The following is a 23,142-nucleotide window of genomic DNA, read 5'->3' as shown; positions in this document are numbered from 1 at the left end:
GTAGTAAATTCATGAAAGTTCTGGAAAGGAAACCCAAAGAGCTGTGTGACACAACTTGCTCTTGATGGTAAGCTCTTCAGTATAGCATTCATACTCATATTCAAGAAAGCTGACAATGAAAGATTACAGAAATGTTATGCAACTAAGTGGCTGGGTGGTAGTAGGGGACATGAAGGGCAACATTTGCCAAGATAAGATAAGACAGGCAAGGGAAGCCTCCCTCTGCCTCCAAGTCTACCTTTACACATGCAGTGGTGGTCTTGCATTTTTCCTCTGCAGAGCATTCCTGGTGTTTTGACACATAGTTTCGCCTGAACAAGGGCTCAAGAATGGTTGTGAAAGTAAAACAAGTTAGTGTGATTCAGAAAGCAATAGGTCACAAAGCAAAAACCTGCCTGAGTATACTCAGCAGGGCCCCATCTTGAAAACGGTGTGCTGTTTGTTCCTCTTTTGTTAAAAGACATACACTAGATCTTAAAAAGACACAGAAAAGAGCCCCGAGGTTCACCCTGTACTGTTACAATCAATTGTAAAATGAGATAATTCTTTCTTACAATTCACCCTTTGGACAAGAACATCTGAAATTTAAATTTTTGGGAAAAGTCTTGCTTTCTTTTTCCAGTAACTCTTCCTGACTTCGTCTAAGAGAAATCTTAGAGTAAGAACTTGCTGTTCTTATTTCTTTCTCTTTTAAAGAAAGTAGGAGACTAGATGATTCATACTTCTGTTACTTATCTAAAGTCCTTTGCATAAACTATTTAAAAGCTAATATTAAATTCCTGATATTTTCGAAGTAAAAATTAGCAGAAAAAAGTTAAACGCTATTAACTGAAATACTAGAGATTTCAAGAAGAGAGCAAGGAATGCAAAATCAATTTGAAAAGTAACCTAGCAAATTTTGACTGGTGTATGCTACGCTGTCATTTGTACTTCAGAAAGGACAGAGTCAAACACAAAGGATCCTGGAAATTTAAGCTGAAAACCTCTTTGCCACCAAAAGGGAAAAAAAAGGAAAAAGAGGTTAAAATAGCAGCCAACTGTTACTTTTACACTTACAGAGATATCTCCTTAGAGAATACAGCCCTGCTTTCAGCTTTGCTATTACCATCATAAAAAACCTCCAAACCAACAAACAAACCCAAACCAAAAAACAGAGGTGAGAAATGCAATGCTGGGATTTCTGCACTTCCTTGTGCAGTTGTATTAAAAATGTGTTAACCATTCAAGGTTTTTTTTTTTTTTTTTTTTTTTTTAATTTGGTGAAAAAACTTATTGACATTATTGTAAAAAAACCAGAATTATTCTGTCTTGGGTATGAATTTTTGTCTTTTGGTCACATGAAAACCTGTGGCTGCATGTCTAAAGACATTATTGGCCCCAGAGCATTCCAGAGAAAGCAAAATAACCATTCATGTAATTCTGTAACATACTTTGGTTACTCTAATTACATATAAGGAAGAATAAATAATGTCAAATCATTTTTTATCTTATATATAATAGCTATATCAGAAACAGCTATCAAACCAAAGTGCATTGACTTTAAATGTTAAACTACAACAATCAGATATTGGTTTTAGATAAGTAATATTTTTGCACCATCTGCAATCCAAGGAAAGAGTTTCAGATTAAATAAAAGAAGATTTTGAAATACTGATTCTCTAATATAAATTTTCATATAAGAGTAAAAAGTGAAGACATAACCACATTACTACTTAAAAATGCAACTCTGATTGTGTACTATTGCAAGTTAGTCAATTTAATATTAATTCATATTAATGTGATTTTTTACTCTTTGTCGTGAAAATAGGTCAACTTTATGTCACCTTTGTTTCTTACATGAAAAAAAGGCATTAATTTCTTCCCATTTTTATACACTTTGACATTTCTAAATGATGAACAGTGGTTTCACACAGACCAGTTCTAATTCCTCTGCTGAAATTAACTATTCAGGGTGTCTTCCAGCTACCTGGCATGGGTACAAAGGAAACATGCTTTTGTTTTTGTGTCTGGACAGCTGTGGATATTGCTTATGATGTCCGGTCTTTCTATCTGTTTGTCATAATGATATGCATACTAAATAACTAAATATTCACAATTAAGCATCAAAAATTCCCATTGAAATTCCAGAGATTTATTACTGTAAAAAATTTGTTCAATAGGTATTATTATACATATAATTTTCTTCAAAATATCTCCTTCCTCCTTTTTATGTTTATTGTTTTTCCTCTTGGCAAGTCTGTACTTTAAGAATTTATAGTAATTTGAATTCTTAATTCCTGGGTGAAGAATGTAGTTATAAATGCCATTTTCTCTGTCATTTGATGTGTTTTATTGTTAGTGCTGGTTTATTCATTAGCTAATCCATTGTGTGTGTTTCTGCGCAATGTCATTGCTTTGAGCTAAAACAATGCTTTCAGAGTTAGAAAATAACCAGGGTATATATTGATTGAAAAAGTAAACCCTTCCTATCTTCTGTGAGTGGACAGTAAATGAAGAGTGATTTTAGGTGTGGTTTGTTTTGTTCTGGCTGGAACAGTTGATGTCTTGTGTCTAAGCCTCACTTAGCAGGAAATCTCCCCGCTAGCAACTTAAAAATCTTTTATAGTTCTGATGTTAAGGCCAGTTTCCTCCTTCAAAGGCTAGGCAGATGCTGTGAGTCTGGATGATGCAAGTCAATACTCTTACAGCATATTTTTTTCTTTTTCTGTAATAACTGAGTCCCAAATACTTGTTGTTGTTGCTGCTGCTGCGGTTTTCTTGTTTGGGGGTTTTTGTTTATTTTTGTTTTGTTTCCTTGAATAGGCATCATGATTTTTTAATTTATTTTTATAGTATCTTATATAAACTTTCAGAGTTCATGGGCCAGACTAATCCAGGTCCAGACACAGGATTGAATGACCTTGTGTACCATGCATTTTCCCTTTGCACAGCTGATTGAGAGAAAAGGCTATGACTGAGGACCGCTTACAGATCATGGCAATCAAACATGTGAGCTGGCCCCCAGGATATCCTGAGGCTAAAGGAAATAATTCCTGAGAAATTTGCCTTGGAGTGATTAAAATAAAATGTTTGCAGAGAATTACTTTCCTAGTGAAAAGGTAGGTTTACTGGTAATAGAGCTTGACAGGCATTTGCTTTTGCCAGTGATTATGAACCTGTACCATATGGCCAGATGCAATCACTTTGCATTCACTTGCTGCAATGATTGAAAAATTAATTTTGAAATCCAAAGACCTGCAACTGACAGCTTTCTAATGATGAGTGATGTGGCTATACAAAATTGCCTAAAAAATATTTCTTGAGTTCTGATCTTCTGATTCATGTCTTTATGTTTACTGAAATATTGCTTTTTACAGTGTCACTGTGGATATTGCCAAAATGATTCTGCTACTGTTCACTGAAGCTGTGTTTTTATGTTTTTAATTAGGATAAATTGTATTATATCATATTGGAATTTACACAGGAGGGACTGAGAGCAATGCATTTTGGGTAAAGATATTCAGTATTTAATCAGTCCATAGTAAAAGTATATAAAAACTTAATTCCCTAAGTTTACAATCCAGTTGTTAATCATCAAAGCTATTCAGTTTTCTTGATTTCTTTATGTTTTTCCAAAACAACCTTAAATATTTCCACTTATTTTAATTTCAGTTCTATTTTCCCACATGAGTAGAAAAGTGAATATGATCTGAGGTTCTTATTGCCATCACAGTGTTATTACAGGTGCTATTGTTATCCTAGGTAAGACTCTTGAACCCTTCCTTTGAGTAAGATAGTTTTATATATTGAACTGAAAAAAAACAAACATGAATAATGTCTATACTCCAACCATAGTGGAAATCTGTCATGCTCTGGTAGTGGAAAATAAGGACTCTCCCTAACATGAATGCACCTAAGATTAATGCACTCAAGGTAAGATTAATAACCTGAATTTCTATGCTGAGAAGGCAAGGTACCACTGTAGCATCAGCAACTCCTGCCCCAGGTTGCCTAGACAGCTATTGAAGGGTTATGCCATCCCTGAACTTTGCAAGGAAAGGCAAGAATCTTCAGAAGAGGCCAGGGACACTGGATAGCAATCTGGAGCCTGAGTCAGTGTGATACCATTGCAGAGAAGGGAAAACACCTCTCTGGAATGCACAGTCCTCTGTTCTAGGAAGCCTTGGCAATGCCTGAGATGGAGTTCTTTGTCCTGATCAGCAAATGAGAATTGGCAGAGCTTTAGGAAATGTGATTTGTGTTGAGTTTGCATGGCCAGGTTTTGGTAGTGTGGGGGCTACAGGGGTGGCTTGTGTGAGAATCTGCCAGAAGCTTCCTCCATGTCCAGCAGATCCAATGCCAGCTGGCTGCAAGGTGGACCTGCCACTGCCCAATCAGAGACGGCGGTAAATGGCTCTCTGATAACATATTTAAGAAGAAAAAAAGTTGTTGTGCAGATGTACCTGTGGCCAGAGAAGCACAGGGTGAGAATAAGTGAGAGGAGAAACTGTGGGGGCACCAAGGTCAGCGGAGAGGGAGGAGGAGGAGGAGGTGCTACAGGTGCTGCAACTGAGATGCCCCTGCAGCCCATGGTGAAAACCATGGTGAGGCAGCTGTGCCCCTGCAGCACATGGGGGACAAATCCACTGTGGAGGAGACCTGTGCTGGAGCAGGTGGTTACTAAAGAGAAGGCTGTGGACCTGTGGAAAACCAGTGTCAGAGCAGGTTCCTGGCAATGACCTGCAGACCTGTGGAGAGAGGACCCCGTGCTGGAATAGTTTTCCTGGTAGGACTTGTGACTCTGTGGATGACCCATATTGGAGCAGGCTGTGCATGAAGACTGCATCTCATGGAAAAGTCACCTATGTTGCGGCAGCTCATGAAGAACTCTATCCCATGGGATGGACTCATGTTGGAGAAGATCATGGAGAGCTGTTTCCTGTGGAGTTCTGGAGCAGTGGGAAGGCTTAGGTCCCTAAGCAGCAAGAGAAACAACCTGTGATGACCTGACCATAACCTCCATTCCCTGTCTTCCTGCACTGCAGACTGCAGGGATAGGAGGTAGAGCTGGGAAGGAGGGAGGGGTGGGGAGAAGGTGTTTTAAAGATTTATTTTACTTCTCATTATCCTGCTCTGATTTTGTTAGTAATAAATTCAAATAATACCCCCAACTCAAGTCTGTTTTGCCTGACATGGTATTTGGAATCTGAGCTCTCCTAGTCCTTATCTCAACCCATGAACCCTGCATTGAATTTTCTCTACCCTGCCCAGTTGTAGAGGGGAGTGATAAATAGGCTTTGGTGGGTTCATTGTGTCCAAAAAAAGAGATCAAATAAACTGGGATTCTTTGAAACAGGAAGGGAGACATGAGTACAGCTTCCTGAGGCTCCAGATATACATAATTACTATGTTTATTTTGGCCCAAAGATTTTTTTCTTTATTTTAGTATGTCAGAATGGATGTAAAATATATGTACTATACAGTAGTTTACTATTAAGCCCAAGGGTTTTTTCCCAAATGCATGTCTGTGAATATATTCATGCTACTTGCAAAAGTTATATTTTTTCTATCAAGTCATCAAAAAGTGAGGGCACTGTATTTTATTTATTCAGAGATCTTAGTCTCCTACTTTTCTGACTGCTAACAGCTCCAAATGCCACTCAGTTGTAATAGAAGCTACTAATAAAGATCAGAATTTTAAAAAATATTTTGGCTGTGGAGTGAAAATTAGACAGTCATTATGAAGGTGGATGTGGGAAGACAAAGAGTGAAGGAGAGAAAATGTGAGATTCAGCAATGTTCTGACAAGAAAGTGATTGCATAGGTGGACTTCCAGAGGCTTGTCTGAATATTACCTGTGCAGTGGGTTCCTGATGGGAATGACAGAATTCATTTCAGTGTCTACCATGAGAAGGGTAAAGAAAAAGAAGGAGAGAAAAAAAAAAAGAAAAAAGGCTTCATTCATTAATCACCTTGTTAGACAAGAGGATCTGCTCTATAATGAGCTGCCTCTGAAACCTACAGAAAGAATTGGAAATAGTTTCACTAAAGAAGACTGATAGCTTAATATGAAATGCAGCACACTGGGCATTTTGTCACTAAAATGTGATGGCCAGAATTTGGGGGCTAGTAACATGACATTTATTTGGTGCTATAGTGTTGCATAAAATAGTCATGATACAGCAGATTATTTCAGGAAACTACTAATAGAATTAAACAGGAGGTGATTTGGTCACTCCTTAAGTCTACCCTTTACACTCTTGAGAAGTCAGAGTGAAGGTATGTACACTTCCATTACATGTGGTCATTCTGGGCTCTGAGCTATTCTGCTCCCAGAGTAACTGATTATGTATGCAAGTCTGAGAGATGAACACTGGAATTATCTTAAGAGTTCTTTGTAAAACTGAAAATGTGATGTAATAAAATATATGTATGTAGCATAAACACTGACTCTTAAAAAATTTATCCCCATGAAGAATGCTATATATTTGGTAGCTGAAAATGCACAAATATTTTCCATTCGAGACTAACAAAAATTTTTCAACTACGTTTTATTTTTAAATATTGTATAATATTTAATAATATACTGTATTATCTGAACTGATCTTTGTGACTGAAGGGAGATGATCATATGATCTGGCCCGTGTACAACCAAATTGCTAGGCTATTGTCTAAGTTTCATGAGCAACATAGACTGTGTGGATGAAAGCAATTTTTCATTGGAACTAACAAACATGGAAAGCACACCTCCAATTTAGGTGGAGTGGAATTACAGATGCTGAAAGGTACTAGAGGGCTGCATTTTTTTTAAGGTAGAAGTGGACTTGGAAAATATAATGGCACATCCTAGCATCTGAGATAATTTAGACTGGGGTTAAAAACAGGCACTGTTTTCAGGGGTGTTAATCAGGGAACTGCAACAGTGAAAAATTGTGTCTGTGTCTTCCCAATTAAAGATTTTGCTTTTATGCTATAATGGAACTTTATGTATCATTTTTGTTTAGAAAAAAATTTCCCACAAGGAGATAAAGTTACTAACACTTGGTATATCTACGTACTCAGAGCAAAAAAAAATTCTTTTTCAATAAAACATGTTGAAACACTTCTATGGCAAGAAATGGTCATTTGTAGATGCAGCCTTTTTCATTATTAAATGCCAGAAGCTATGTAAGTGGAATTTTTATTCTTCCCTTATTCATTCCAGCATCAGCCTTGTCTTCTCTTGCCTAGCTTTCCACCACATTTTAACTTTCAGTGCAGAAGTATGGCGCCATAACTGCTGAGAACTGCAAGAGAGAAGTGTATCGGGGTTGTGTGGCAAGACTTTGGTAGGGGAGAGCTCCAGAGGTGGCTTCTGTGAGGAAATGTCAGAAGCTTTCCTCAGTTCTGGCAGGGCCAATGCCAGCTGGCTCCAGGACAGACCCACTGCTGGCCAATCTGAGTCCGTCAGCAATGGTGGTAGTGCCTTTGGGATAACGTAGTTAAATAGGGGAAGAAGGAGGGAGAGGAAGTGCTCCATGTGCCAGGGTAAAGTTCTGTGTTGTGCAGGGAGTTCAGGAGTGCAGGGAGACCATAAGGTTCCCCCTGAACCATAGAGAGCATGAAGAAATATCTTCAAAGGAGGATTGCATGGAGTCAGCCCCACATGTAGTAGGACTCCACCGAAATCTGAGTGCCAGGCTCTGTGGATGATACTGGCTGAAAGCTGTGTGTGCTGAGCATTGCATGTGACAATCCATTATCCCAGTGGCTCCTAGCCTAGCTGAGAGAGCAGCAGTCAATGGAGAAGTGATTGTTGGGCAATTCTGATATGTTTTAAACCATTACTGAATCCTTTTATCCAAAGCTGTATCACAGCTCTGTCAATCAATCTGTACGACACTGTCTCTGTGCAAAGCCTTTCTGGGCAGCTGTCTCTCAGTATCAAAGTGTTTCCTGAGAGAAGACAATCTTTTGTACAAAATAGAGATGTCCTGAGTGTAAACCCTGTCTGTTCTGCAACACAAAACAGAACTGATGGCAAAACTGATGGTTTAGTGTTTGATGACTGCATAAAGCAGCACTGGGTTAAGGTGACCCTACACTGCCCTATAACTGTGTGGTTTAGTGCCCACAAGGGAAACTGCTTCCTAAAACAAAGCATGCTTTTCTTGTATAGAACCATCACCCACAGAATCTACATACGTATGTTTTAATTTTTCAGATACACTTCCATATGTTTAAGGAAGCTTGAAAATGCTGTTTTTTACCACAGGGTTTCTGGCCATCCAGGCTGTGCTGGGAGAAGCAGTCTGCAAGGATTAGCTCTGCAAGAGCTCTGGAATTGGCAAGGTGACAGACTGAATATGTAGAAATCACAAGAACTGGCCTGTCAGTTGAAAGACTCTTGCTCAGATGCTTCAAAACAGCAAACAGCTCTCATCTTGGTTAGTTAGAAGTTATCATTAGATCTATCTGTCAATAGAACTACTTTAGTTTGACTTCCAGAAACTAGAAAAATTAAGTACAGAGAAATTATTCCACCTAAAAATATGGCTTATAATAAAAAACTTGGAAAATAACTTTGTAATTTTTCATGTCTCTCAATTCCCTCTATTTATCTCTTAGGAAAATACATAGCATTTTTAAAAAATACTTTGTCAAGTAAAGGTACCAGAGAAACACTTTGCTAAGCATTAAGAAAAGCAAATCCTATTTCTACTGAAAGCAGAATGAATCTTTATTGGTTCAGTTCTGGCTGTGATTATTCTGTAAAACAGGTTTAATTCTGTAAAACATAATGCTGGTATGACAAGTACAAGAAAACATTCACCTGCTCTACTTAAACAGGAAAAAAATGATATGGATATCAGTGCATGTTGATATAAATAATGCTAATTCATCCTTCAGAGGGATAATTTATTTATGTGACAATCTATTCAAAACTTCACTTGATGCATAAACATACTATTATGTACTGCAGATGTCCCTTGTGTCTGACAGTGGTGTTAAAACCAACAAATAGCAATTATCTAAGCAGATGCATTTTATGAATACAATGTAGGCCCTCAAATTTGAATCCAAAATGAAATCTTTCACAGTGTTTTCTGAGTGTTTTCACAGTGGTTTCCTAGTCTTCTTCTTCTTCTTTTGACAGTGTCATGGTAGGAAATTCTAAGTTCTATACTACAGATACTAATTACACTAATCAGAAGCATCATGTTGCACATGCTATTTTAGTCTGTGCTTTGCAGGGAACACCTGTTTGGAAGCACAGGTTAAACTATCAAAATCTCAATAATTACTGGGACAAGGGTGGCAGTTACAAAGATATTCCACATGTAAATAAGACAGTGTTCAACGTTCAGACACCTCTAACAGAGATCCCTCTAAGGCTTAAGGACATACAGGAAAAACAGAACTTAACTGGAAAACAAGTTGGACTGAAGAGTAGGTAAAATATGTAAATCCATTTTTATTCTTCTAATTTAATCTCTTGAGTCTAGGTTTCAAATTGACATATGAAAATAAAGCTATAATCAGTAAGATATCAGTATGCATATTTAACACTAAGTAAAAGTTCTTATATTTGAAGCAACTTGAGTATAAATGTCTCCAATAAGCATTTAATTTAAATTTAGGGAGACAGCTCCTCTGCTAATTAGAAACCCATAGACTGGTGGAAGTGTAGCTATCAAACATTAGTATAGTGCTTACAAATGACTAGTTCAGTAGTCATGTAATCAGCTCAAAGTTATATAAGCAGTAAAAGTTCATGTCCTCAGGGATTTCTTAAAATTTCTTTGCTGTTTTTTTACTTCTGTTTTTCATGAGAGTTTCTACAAATCTTGAGTACTATGTATTAAACAGAATATAGAGAGCATGAGTTTGTCTTCTCATGCTTAAGTATATCAGTATTTCAAAAAAGGCCTCCCAGTACATGGAATGTATTTAATGTGCAGCAGTGAACTATTAGTATCTTAATGATTCATTCAACATATTAATCTACTCCTTAATCTGTTTATTTTTTTTAAGTAAAATTTTCAGCAGAGCTTCAAGATCCATAAAAAAGAAAAAAGAAAAAGACCATCAGATACTGTCACAGGCAGGTATGCTGATTTTAGCTGGTGTAGAGTTAATTTTCTTTACAGTGGCTAGAGCAGTGTTTTGGATTTGTGCTGAGCACAGGGTTGATAGTACAGAGACGTTTTTGTTATGGCTAAACAGGGCTTGCACAGAGCCAAGGTCTTTTCTGCTTTCATACAGCCACACTGGCAAGGAAGCTGGGAGGTTCCTGGGAGGTTGGGAGGAGACCATTGGGGGAGATATTTCAGACCATATGGCATGTTGTCAGTATACAAAGTGGGGAAAGAAGGAAGAAGGGGAGGTATGGCATTGGTCAGCAGGGCACAGAGTAGTTGCACTGTGCATGACTTGTTTTTTATTATTTATCCTTACTGCATTTTACAGTTATTTTCTGTTATTAAATTGTTCTTATTTCAACATAGAAGATTTACTTTGATTCTCCTCCCCATTCCACTGGGGTGAGGGGGAGGAGAGGACAGTGTTGAGCAAGTGGCTGTGTGGTGCTTTATCTCCAAGTGGGTTTAAATCATGACAACAGGAAACAGAGGGTTATTTACCTGCCCCTCATTTCCCATCATTTTCCAGTAGAAAGACAGCAGAGATGTGGAGGGCAGTAACATGTTAGAATTGACTCCCAAGAATGCTGTGTAATGCCTGCAGTTGAATTCAGCACAGTGTAAAAGGCACAGGATTTCTATTCATGCATACACAGATGACATTCCAAGGCACAGTGTGGTTTAGTGGTAAATGTAATGCACCTGTGGAATGTAGTGGTGACAGCGTTTGCACATAACTTTCCTTGAAGGGAAAGATCCGCTACGTTTGGCAAGATCCATAATGAGAAACAATGACTCACTTCCATTCACTATTAATCTCCCAGATGCAGTTACATGTCATGGTTATACAGGGAATATGCCAAATATATACATGCATATATATATATTATATAAAATATATATATATATATATATATATATGTACACTCTGGAAGGTCTGAACAGGAACAGTCAGCACTGGTGTTGCTCTCTGTTCTGCTTGAATGTCATTAAAAATGTAAGACAATCTTAGATTGGACACAGTTGAATAATTACATCTGAAAATGCATCTTTATAATCTAGTACTTCTTACCTAACTTCTGGTGTACGAGAGAGAGGAAGGAAGGGAGGGAGGGAGGGAAAGAAAAGGAAGGAAGGAAGGAAGGAAGGAAGGAAGGAAGGAAGGAAGGAAGGAAGGAAGGAAGGAAGGAAGGAAGGAAGGAAGGAAGGAAGGAAGGAAGGAAAGAAAGAAAGAAAGAAAGAAAGAAAGGAAGAAAGAAGATGTTTTGCTTTCCCTCACTTCTTCTCACACTGGGCAGCATCTCTGAACTCATACATGAAGTATGATAAGGCAGAGTTTGCTACAGCTTGTAGTCTTTTAGGAGGAAAGGAAAGAGGGATAGAACTGAGTCTCTCAATCTTTAGCTCCTGAGATTGTGAAATTATATCCAGTGCTATAATAATAATAATAATAATAATAATAATAATAATAATAATAATAATAATAGTGTTGAAAAAAAAACCCCAATATAGTCTGCATTTTAATATTTGGTTATACAATGATTGTATAACCAGGGGAACTTTATGAGCTACCTCTTGCCCTGTGTTTTTATGAACTTCTGATTTTAAAATGAACTGCCTGTTTTTATTGCCTCTGACCAAGGTAGGGCACATTGCTTGATCTTTGGAGATTTGTTCAATGTGGGTATTTTAACCTAAGTTTTTAGGTGAGTTAGAATAATTTTGGACCTTCTTTCTTTATCAGCTAATTTATTTTCCTTGACAAATCATCCAGAGCCATATTTCATTCTTATGCAGTTATGATTTACATTCCTAGAAAAGTATAAATAAACTGTATCCCTAAAATATTAGACGTAAGCACTGCCATTTTCTTTGGAACAATTAGTGAATGTGAAAGCAATCAGATTGTGCTGTTGTACTTCCCATAGGAATGCCAAATGGTGTTTTATGAATGTCATTAATATCATATGCAAATGGTCTGCTTGGCTTTTGCTCCTCTGTTTGGATTAACCCAGTCAATCAGTCAGATGTTGCTATGAGAAAGTTGATGAAAGCTTATCCAGTTGTTGAGAAGGTCACTGAAATGACAGACCCCTTTCTCTTTTCACTTGCCCTACAGCTAGAATACCATAAATAGCAATGTTTGCATGATTAACTGAAGTCATCTGGGTATTTATAAGGGACTCTGAAGAAAATTGTTATAAAATTTCCTGTAAAATACTTTTATCATAGTGTGAGCTATTATAAAAGAATTTAACTTTAATGTATTTGTATTAATAAGGAGTGTTCAAATAAAATGAAGGCTTCTTATAATCAGAAAATGCATCTAATCATAAAGATAACTTTCTAGAAAAAAAAATTAAATAGCAAGAAGTCCCTTCAAGGTAGAGATTTTGCTTTTCAGTCTTTTTAAGTTATTCAGTTTCCTCCTAATATTTTTCAATAATTTTTTTCAAGATTTTTTCAAGAGCAGAAGTGAAATTTAGGTTTTCATCTTCCTAAACTCTATACTTCTCTGCAGACACAGAAAAATTACTAAAAATCTCCTCTTTGCAGAAGACAATGCTCACACAGAAGATAAAATCTCTAAATAATGATTATTTGCTGTCAGGATAGCAAAAAATCTCTGTTGTAGGGGTGCTTGTAGGAGCATCTTCAGCTCAATCAGGATAGGTGTCCTGAATCACTTTTCTACTTGTTTTTTGTACTCCAGCTGCCCAAGGTCCTACATAACCTCTTCAGTAACACCTTTAATCCTTCATTATTGATTGTATTAATCTTAATACAAAATATCTCCTTAATATTGATGTACAAAGAATTTATTTTATGATGCTGCATCTGCAGGAACAGTTTGTACTTACAGCTATGTACAATATGGCCAGTTCTACAATTTGGAATCACCTGAGATTCTCTGTGATAGTCCAAGCCTCCCCCCAGGATATTAATCTACATATTTAAACATAACAATTGGTTTATGCACAGCAGAAGCTGCCTAGGGAGGTCTCTAGACCTTTCCAAAATTCCCAATTATAGAGTTCCTGCAGCAATTAGGAAAAAAACTTTGTTGTGAAGGAGGGTGGGAAATATGTCAATCACCTTTTCTTATCTCAAGCCAGTCCATTATATTTATTCAGTCTCTGTGCAGAGATCATCTGGGGAGTTCCTGGACCAGACAAATTATAACTTAGTGCATTGGGTGTGTACACAGGCCTTGCTTTGATACCAATTGATGCCACAATTATAACCATAGGGCAAATCTGAATTTGAATCCTATTTTTCCTTTATGATTTGCATTCTAAAGGTATTATCCCTGTATGTTTTCTACTTACATTTATGACATGGTAAAAGAAAATCCTTAGGTGAGAAATTATACAACAATACTATAAGCTTTGCTCAGAATAATTTGAAAACCAAGTGATTTAAAATGTTGAAACTAAGAAAAGAAAGTCACACACTAAAAATATAATTAGATTTCATCAGTGTTGATGAAATCTAGCTGTGAGTGAGAATCTAGCTGAGGATGCAAGTACATCATGATGCTTCTGAGCTTTGTATTTCAATAATTTTATACTAAAATGTCTTCTTAGATGATTGCATTATACAGAAATATCACCAAACAAAGAATGCTTTTTAGAAGCTATTATTTCAGAAAAGCTTGAGTACTACAACTTTAGTCAAAGGTAGATGACTTCAGGATAGCTCAGCTAGGGAGAGCGCTAAGAAATTCTCTTTTGGCCTGCAATCTTTTTCTAATTAAATATAATTAAATATAATTCCTGTGAAATCTAAACTGACAATGTAATATTTTTAATATTAAATTTCAGTGCTGTATCTTAGTGGCTGTTTTGTATGGGAGAGCTACTTCTCCTGAATGTCTGAACTTCTGGACTGAAGTATGTTTCCTTGTCTGTCTGAACTTCTACTAGGAATTTCTGTAAGAAACAGCTTTGACTGTACTGTCTGAAATTTCCTTCAAAGTTCAAGGAAAATATGGCATTGAAGATAATATTTTTTTTGAAATTAATTGTCTATTGGTCAGTGCAATGCAGCAGCTGTGTTTTAGCCCCAGACAGCAGCTCAGCCCCACACAGCCACTCACTGAATCAGAGCTGTACAGGTAAGAGAACTCATGGGTTGAGATAAACACAATTTAATAACTATAAAATTAAAAACAGAAATCCAAAAATCCAGAAACCAGAGAAAAATTTTAAAGAGGAAAATATATTAAACCAAGTGATGTAAAAAACCCCAAATGCTCACAGCCTCATGCCCAAGCAGTCCCCAGACATGAGCAGCCACAGATGACCTTCCTCACGGACAGTTTTATAATGAAGCACAATGCCATGAGGTTTGGAATGTCCCTTTGGTCAGTTGGGTCACCTGTCCTGGCTGTGTCACCTCCCAACCCCTTGTGCCTCCCCAGCCTCCTCACTGGTGGGGTGGGGTGAGTGGCAGAAAGAAAACACTTGCTCTGTGCAAGTGCTGCTCTGTGGTATCAAAAGCATCCTGTGTTATCAGCACTGTTGACAGCACAAATCCAAAACACAGCCCCATCCTAGCTGCTGTGAAGAAAAGTAACTCAGCTCCAGCCAAAACCAGTACAACAGCTGATGAAATTCCTCATCAAGTTAAGATGGAGGGCACTTCAGTAAGAGAGCTGACCCAGCACGACTCCTGGAATCCGTCTTGTCTCTACATCCCTTGTTCAGCTGCAGTAAAACCTTTCTAAATTGCCTACAATCTCAGCAGCCTATTTGCTCCAAGGCCTCTTACTCCTGTCTTCAGGAAGTGAGTAGGCAAACAGTGTTTGTTGCCTCAGATTGCTAAGAGAGTCCAATTCCAAATGGCTCATTTGGCACAAACTGATGTGTTATTTATTTCCTCACAAAGAAGATATTAATCCATTCAGCTTTAGTGGGGACATAAAAATGGGGCTGTTCTGTGGGTGTAGAGTTATAGCACTCTGCAGTCCTTGGATACATGACAATAAATGTACCACAAAGTCCCCACATTATCTAAGTCTCCCAATTATCTCTGGACTAAATAATGTGAATACTTATGTAGTAGTAGACTTAAGAGTAGTATCAGATTCACCATTTTCATGTAACCAAAGATTGTTTTAAAATCAATTGAAGTAATTGAAAAATTGTTCCTTAGATTTCTATGGCCTTTGCTTTGTGCCACAAAAAGAACAGATAAAAATATGATTACTTATTTTATGAACATTACTCTTTATGTGATTTGTTTAGGCATTTCTTATGAGGAATATTTATTTTTGGTTTTCATGAGGCTTTAAAAAAGTAATCTAAATTGGATCTTTCAAATATCTGAATTCTAGGCATAATTGAAATATTAGCACGTTTGCTATGAATACAAAAAGAGATTTTTTCTGCCATAACAAAAGCAGGAAATTAATTCATTGTAACAACACCATTAGAGAGATATTCTGCTTGTGCTGTCAAAAATGACACAAAGGTATTTAAAGCAGGAGATTTCAAACCCCATTTTGATTTGACAGGAGAAATCAATAGGCACAAAAGAAGACTGGTTTTGTTTTGATAGCTTTTTTTTTTCTTTTGTGCACTACTGTACTGAATTTCTGCTGTTCCTTAACAACATTGCTATTATTTTAAGAAAGGATAGTTCAACAGAGTGCTCTTCCTGGACTTGTAGCCTTCAGGAGGGCCATCTCTAGGAGCTGTCCTTACAGCTGACATGCAGATATTCCCTCTTCCTGCTCTTCTGCTGTAGCACTACCTATTCCAAAAAGAGAGCCAAAAAAAAATTACCTTAAAAAGGCTGACTACTTTTTGTAATGATGAGTGTGGCTTCTCAGTTGACACTGTCTGCCAATAGATGATGAGCACTGCCTGTATGAGCAAGGTGTCACTGCTGAAATCTTTGGGTAACAAGAAAATAGCTCTCAGCAATTCAAAAAATAATTGTCACTTCATTCGTCTTTGCAAAAAAAAAAAAGCAGCAGAATGGAAAAAGAAAGCTGTATAAGGAAAAAGAAAAAAATTATGATAGGATGATTTAACAAGTAATACAATGTAATAATAATCTTTCCATTGAGATGGGTTTCATGTCAAATTAATTCAAGGTCAATTTTCATAAATTCAACATTTCTGGGAAAAAAATGCAAGCTATTCTGCCTTCCATAAAAGTGAGGGATTCTAACTTTCTTCTCAGCTGACAAGTCATAGTTATGTTATGTGTCATGGCATGGAACTGTCAGTGAAATAATGTCAGCTAATTTTATAAAAAGCATAACTGAAATAAGTGTAATTAACTGGTGGCATTGCAACTGAACTTGAACCAGGGTGTTTTGTGAAAGTCTAGTCCAGACTAAGTTAATTTACAAGGAAAGTGAGAAGTCCATAGACACTTTTTTCCTAATGTGTTTATAATTAAACTGGCTGGCAAGATGTATTTCTTCTGCTAGACATATTTTTAAAGCCATATCTTTAAACTAAAAAAACTCTAAAATTGAAGCATTATGGCTGCTGGAACAAACTTCTTTGTGAGATCTTTTACCTAAAACATCATTATTAGTTTCTATTATCTGACTTTTTGGGATCATAGAACACTCAAGCTAGCTATGGAAGCAACGTCCTGAAAGTGTCAAAAATGCTTGGGGACAGAAGAAAGGGACACATGCTGAGTGAGTGAGCAGTTTTAGGCACAGACAGGGAATGTTTGCCATGGAGCCAGCATGGGCTTGCAGCCACAGGTGAAACAGGGGAGGGAGCTGGGGCCAGCCTGAGTTTCAGGGGTGTCCCCATGGCAGGGGACAGAATTCTGGTGTCCCCAGAATGGTGTTGGGAGGGTCTGACAGTGTGAGAGACCAGGAAGTGGAAAGCAGCCTGGAAGGTGAGTGTTCTGACTGAGTGGGCCTGTGGGCAAGCACATGGAGCTTCACATAAAGTCCTTCCAACCTTCGTCCACCACAAGGCAAAAGACATGCTGCCCCTTCCAGGAAGGGTGTCTTCTGCCCCAGCCAGACAAGTGCCTTTTTTAAAATTTTTATTTTTAATTAAAAATAAAAATTACTTGCCTATTTTCTTAGAATTCACAAAGTCTGATAGTAAAAATTGAATTTATTGATTATGGGCCTCAATTATGTGGGGCAGCAATTTGGAAAAGATGGAACTCATTCTGCTGGTGTTTCCCTTGAAATCTAGCAGATTTGAATCAGTGGTATGTATCTACTGGAAAAACTAAGAAACAATCAATAAATAAAATATTACAGAGACTGTAACAAGACTAGATCCACATCTTTTTATGGCTGCCACACACAAATGCTAAATGTCACACACCAAGAGCTAAATGACGGCTTAATATTTACATTTACCAAAACATCCTCAGAATGGGCTTGAGTTTCTTCAGCATCAAAATGGTGGGAATATTTGCTAGTTGTGGCTTACTCATTCATTGAAAGGCTGGATGTTCAACCAGGAGATACTTCACTCCAAACTCAAATAAAGGCTATAACTTCAAACTCTATTTATTGATTCCAGTGTGATTTGTAACAGCTTGTACTGTAATTCCAAAAACTCTTGAAACTGTAAAGAAATTCATACTCCATGATGCAGCTGAGGGACTGCTGGATATTTTTATTGTCTGTATTGAGTATTGAGGCTCTCCCCCTTTCCCTCATTTCAGCCTTTCCTGGTACAGAATATTTACACTGCATGGAGCAGATCAAAGCATCCTTGTGCAAGGTCCCTCCCTGAGCTGAAAACTTCCCTGCTGCTGGTACCCTACAGGAACACCACAGTATCAGCCTTGTTTTATCTGGGGAGAAAAGTCTGAAGGAAATTTATTTTTCCCCTCACTCCTTGACCTCCTCATCAGCTAAGCAGTCACAGGAAGATGTCTTCTGCAAGCCTGTCTTGTACCTGCATTGTTAAACTCTGTTCTGCTGTCATGACCCTCCCTTTATCCAGAGCTCTACCAGTCAAAAAGGACCAGAACCCATTGAACTGCAAACAGCAGCTGCTTGGCCACACCAATGAGCACCACAGAAACCCCATCTGGTCTCAGCTGTAAAGGTGAGAAAAATTCTAGTGGTTCATTTGGTATTCCCACATCCTTAGGTCTTCCTCTGACCAGCCATGCCCTGCCCTCCACTCCAGTACAAGATTGTTGATAATCCTTGTGGGTTTTTTTCTCTCCTTTCTCGATATCCTGACTCTTTCTGCCAAATTCCTATGGTGACAGGTACTTCTGGTGATGATTTAATATACCATGCTGTGAACAGCACTGGGAGCTGGGTACGATCCATGTCTTTATAAAAGAGAGACACCTCTATACACATCAATAGAAGTTTGAATAGTAAATCAAACCCCATTTCAGTAAACCAGTGGTTTATTATTTAAATTGCATAATGCATGCTATTGATACTAATATAACTTTGATTTATGCTTAAAATTAAATGTGAATCTGTTCTATTGTATTATGAGTCTGAAATAGTCATGGTATAGAAGATTTGTAAGTCTGTTACTTTTGATTTATAAAGCATTTGCTCTAGTAACAAAAGCAACCCAAAAAAATCTGAAACTGTTACACCTCAGAGATAATGACTGAGAGAAGAAAAAGTGGTTTTGTCTAAATAGCTCGATAAGCTTACAACAGGTCAAATTATATCTGTGTCTCCTTTCAGTTATAAAGAGAAATCCTAACTAAACCCTAGCACACTAATGGATAGTGGTAGAGAAATGGAAAACCACGGATCATACAATAGATTTAAATGTCAAGGTCTTAGAAGCACATTTCTTTACTGTTTCTGAAAGAAAGCTTGGCTCCATTACCCCAGCATTTAAAAGTAACAACTTCATTTTCTTCTGCCTAACTCACACAACCTTTTAACATCAATAAAGTTTCAGTGGCTTAAAGGAAAACCTTGGTTCTAGCTTTTATCCAGAAATAATGAATAAATAAATAATGAAACTTCTATTCATTGTGTTCACTTTCTTTCTGCTAATGAGGAAATGAAAGTTTTTTGCAGAATGGTAAGTTCTTGCTGAATGATAGTAGCTTGCACTGTTCTTGTTCATGGATGACCTGAGATTTTTGTGTGTTGATATAGAAAATATACAGAAGAAAACTGCATGTAAGAGAGAGTGTTTCTCCATATTTTGCAATTATTTTCAAGAATAATTTGCACTATTTTATTTAACATTGGTCTGTAAGTTCAGTGTAACATTTATAATAGTGATTTATATGTGTGATGATAAAGGTTCATTCCAAGAAATGTCATTGTAAAGAACTATTTTGCTCAATTAGTATAGATTTTATCTATTATTCATATAACATAGCCAAAAGATTAATAAAATTTAATTAATAAAATGTAATAATAAAATGTAATTAATTAAATAAATGTAAAAAAAATGTAGTTAATTCTAGCTTCAAGGAAGACATTGGGGTGCTGGAGTGAGTCCAGAGGAGAGCAAGAAAGCTGGTGAAGGGTCTACAGGGTAAGTCCTATGAGAGGCAGCTGAGGTAGATGGGCTTGTTGGTCCTGGAGAAAAGGAGGCTCAGAGGGACCTTACCACTCTCTACAACTGCCTGAAAGGAAGGTGTGGCCAGGTGGGGGTTGGTCTCTTCTCCCAGGTAATGAGTTACAAGACAAGAAGAAATGCCCTCAGGATGTACCAGGGGAGGTTCAGGCTGGACATAAGGAGGAATTTTTTCACAGCAAGGATTGTTAAATATTTGAAATGTCTACCACCAGTTAGATGGTAGCATCACCTTCTTCATGGAGGTGTTCAAGAAATGACTGGACTATGATAAACCAAACCATAGTGCCATGGGATCTGGTTGACAACTTGTTGTTCAGTCAAAGGCTGGAGTTGCTATTGTCAGAGCTCTTTTCCTATCTAAGTGATTCTGTGATTCTGTGTATCTACTTAGGTTATACAAAACACTACTGTAATTCAAAGTTCTGCTCTGGAGCTAAATACCACAAATTTATTACCCCAATGGAACTAAAAGTGAATCATAAGATGAAAAAAAGTTGTGAAATAAATGTTCATATCCTCATGTGCATTTGGTTTTGCCTTTAGTGCTGCCCAAATGGAGCACTTGATGAAGAGCATGAATAAATGACCTGCATTTATTACCCTATTATTATTAACTTTACTATTGCTATACAATTTCCTGCTTTTTGGTGTAGCTCTGTTAATTTTCCCTGATACTTAAATCAGTAGACCTAGGGCTGGCTTTTTATCCAGCATTTTAGAGTCCAAGTACTAAATGCTAATTTTAAAATTATATTATTTTAAAAATTATGTAAATTCATCTGGTTACCTGAATTTCAATTGTTACAAAATAGAAGTGTTCTGTCACCTTGTGCTGGTGAAAAGAACCATGAGGGCAAACTCCCCCACAAGTGAAAATACAAAACATGTCTCTCTACCATCTCATCCATCTATGAAAGATGTTAAAAATGTCTTGAATGTCTTCTCTAAATATGTGAAGGAAAATAAGTTTATCAGGAGTAGTCAAACAGATTCATCGAGGAGAAATCATGCTTGACCATTTTGATAGACTTCTGTGGTGGAATGACATGATTGATGAGGGGAGAGCAGTGGATGTGAGGATGTCAAGGCTACTGTCTCCCATAACATCCTCACAGGTAAGCTCAGGGGTTAAGTGTGGGTTACACGAGTGGACAGGGAGGGGGGTTGGCCAAGGCCAATGGCATCCTGGGCTGCATCAGGAAGACTGTGGCCAGCAGGTCAAGGAAGGTGATCCTGCCCCTCTGCTCTGGTCTGATGATACCACATCTGAGTTCTGTGTCCAAATCTGGGCTCCTCTGTATGAGAGATACATGGAGCTTCTGCAGAGGATTCAGAGCATGGCTGTGGAGATGTGAGGGATCTAGAGCATCTTTCCTATGAGGACATACTGAGGTAGCTGGGACTTTTAGTTTGGAGAAGGGATGACTGCGATGTGACCTTATCTATAGGCACAGAGCTGACCTGAGATGAGCTCAGGTGGTTGGAGCATGGTGCTAATAATGCCAAGGGTTTGTGGGTTTGAGAGTTGGACTTGATGACCCTTGGAGGTCTCTTCCAACTCATAATATCCTGTGATTCTGTGAAACATCTTGAAGATGGGTGTCAAGGTGATACAGCCAGACTCTTTTTAGTGGTGTCCAGTGATAGGTCAATAGGCAAAAAATGACACACAGGAAGTTCCATATGAATGTGAGAAAATTATTTACTCTGAGAATGCCAGACCACTGGAAGAGGCTGCCCAGAGAGCTTGTGGAGTCTTTTTCTCTATATTCAAAACCTGCCTGGATGTAGTCCTGTGCAACCTGCTCCAGAAGAATGTGCTTTAGCAGGGAAGGTTGGACTAGATGGTCTCCAGAGGTTCCTTCCAACCACAAACATTCAGGGATTCATTCAAGTAAATTCTCATAAGTGAAGTAGGACCTTCAATAGGACTTAGATGCCTAAGCACTCTTAATGCTTTTGGCCATTTATTTCAATGAAGCTCATTTCTGCACTATTAAACAAGATCTCGTCAAGACAAAATATTTAAAGCAGACCAGAAAAAGAAATTTACAAATTGTTGGCAATGAGCTTTAACATTTCCTTCTGAATTTTACATGCCAAGATCTTACACTTTTTCTATCTTGACTTTGAGGTGGTCCAATTTCAAAAGCATATAGATTATTTTCTGCCTTCCAATAAAGTAGTCATGGAATGAGTTTCCCCTTTGATAATTCAACAGGCATGGAATGTATACACTCTTGGGGACAAAGAAATAGTGCTAAATAAGGTGGCTGGTTATCCTTCTATGTTCTGCACATAGCTAAATTGACCATAGCTAATTTTGTTTTCACACGATTTGCAAGAGAGTAGGTGTTTTGAACCAATATGTTAAATGTTCCACTTCATGAACTGGAAACATGCCTGGAGCAGCTGATTGTGCCAGCTGGCTGATCTTAGCACAGGGTGTGTGCTCACTCTGTCTCATGGCATTGAATTAGCCAACTGTCTGTTGTCCCCTTTTGAGTCAAAACTAATAAGAAATGTGATTAAAGAACTACTTTATTTCACTGATCTTTTCCTCAAAAGTAGACAAAAATGCTATGCCAAAGGGTAAAGTTCTGCCCTTCGTTACCCTGTAGGTTAGAAATCCAATTGAAATCTCAATTATGAAAAAATATTTGAAGTTTTGGTGGTGATGCATTTGTTTTTAATTTCTGCAAGTGGAAATTTGAATGTCCACGTGTGCCACAGATGAAAATGAGTAACATAATTTGAAACCTCAACTATTTATTCTAATAATGAAATGTAGGAATTTACACTTAAACAGAAGAGAATAAAACCTTTTTCACTGTGAATGTGTTTAAATACTGGAATAGGTCTCTAGAGAGGTTGTGGAGTCTCCTTCTTTGGAAATACTCCAAAACTGACTGAACAAAGTACTGAGCAACATGCTGTATTTGACCTTGCTTGAGAAGAGCTCTTGAACTGAACAATCTCCAAAGGTCTTTTCAAGGCTCAATTATTCTATGTGTTTCTGTGGTTCTATGCTACTGAACAAAATTTCAGGAAAGTAAAAGGGAGCGTTATTGATTTTATTTGGCAATTGAAGTATATTTTGGTTATTTTTGTGGTTTTCTCTCTCAGAAAATGCTATTAGCTGAAATCTGAGCTGCACAGATATGTGCTTTTACAAGTGTTTGTATCTTTTTGAATACTATATTTTAGACTCCCAACAGATGTTTTGTAAAAAATTGAATTTGCTAGGAAAATAAAATATAGGTTGCAATGTTCTATAATATTTTGTGGATCAAAATGAAATAGATGCTTTAACAACTAGTATTGTTTGTACCACTTAGCATAGAGCTTTCCATGGATTCAATAAATAAAGCATGGTGTAGGAAGTCTGACCCATGAAAAGCAGTCTAATTGGGTTCCCTAGAAGATTGTTTTGTTTCTTTACAGCAGCCACTTCTACCTGTGTTTTCTCTGTATCAAAGTTTTCATATTGTCTGTAAGAATTGTTTATACCTGTATGA

This window comes from Agelaius phoeniceus, chromosome 1, assembly GCF_051311805.1.
Source record: "Agelaius phoeniceus isolate bAgePho1 chromosome 1, bAgePho1.hap1, whole genome shotgun sequence".
NCBI classification, from domain to species: domain Eukaryota; kingdom Metazoa; phylum Chordata; class Aves; order Passeriformes; family Icteridae; genus Agelaius; species Agelaius phoeniceus.
The sequence above is the reverse complement of the archived record's forward strand: the minus strand, read 5'-3'. Positions refer to the sequence as shown.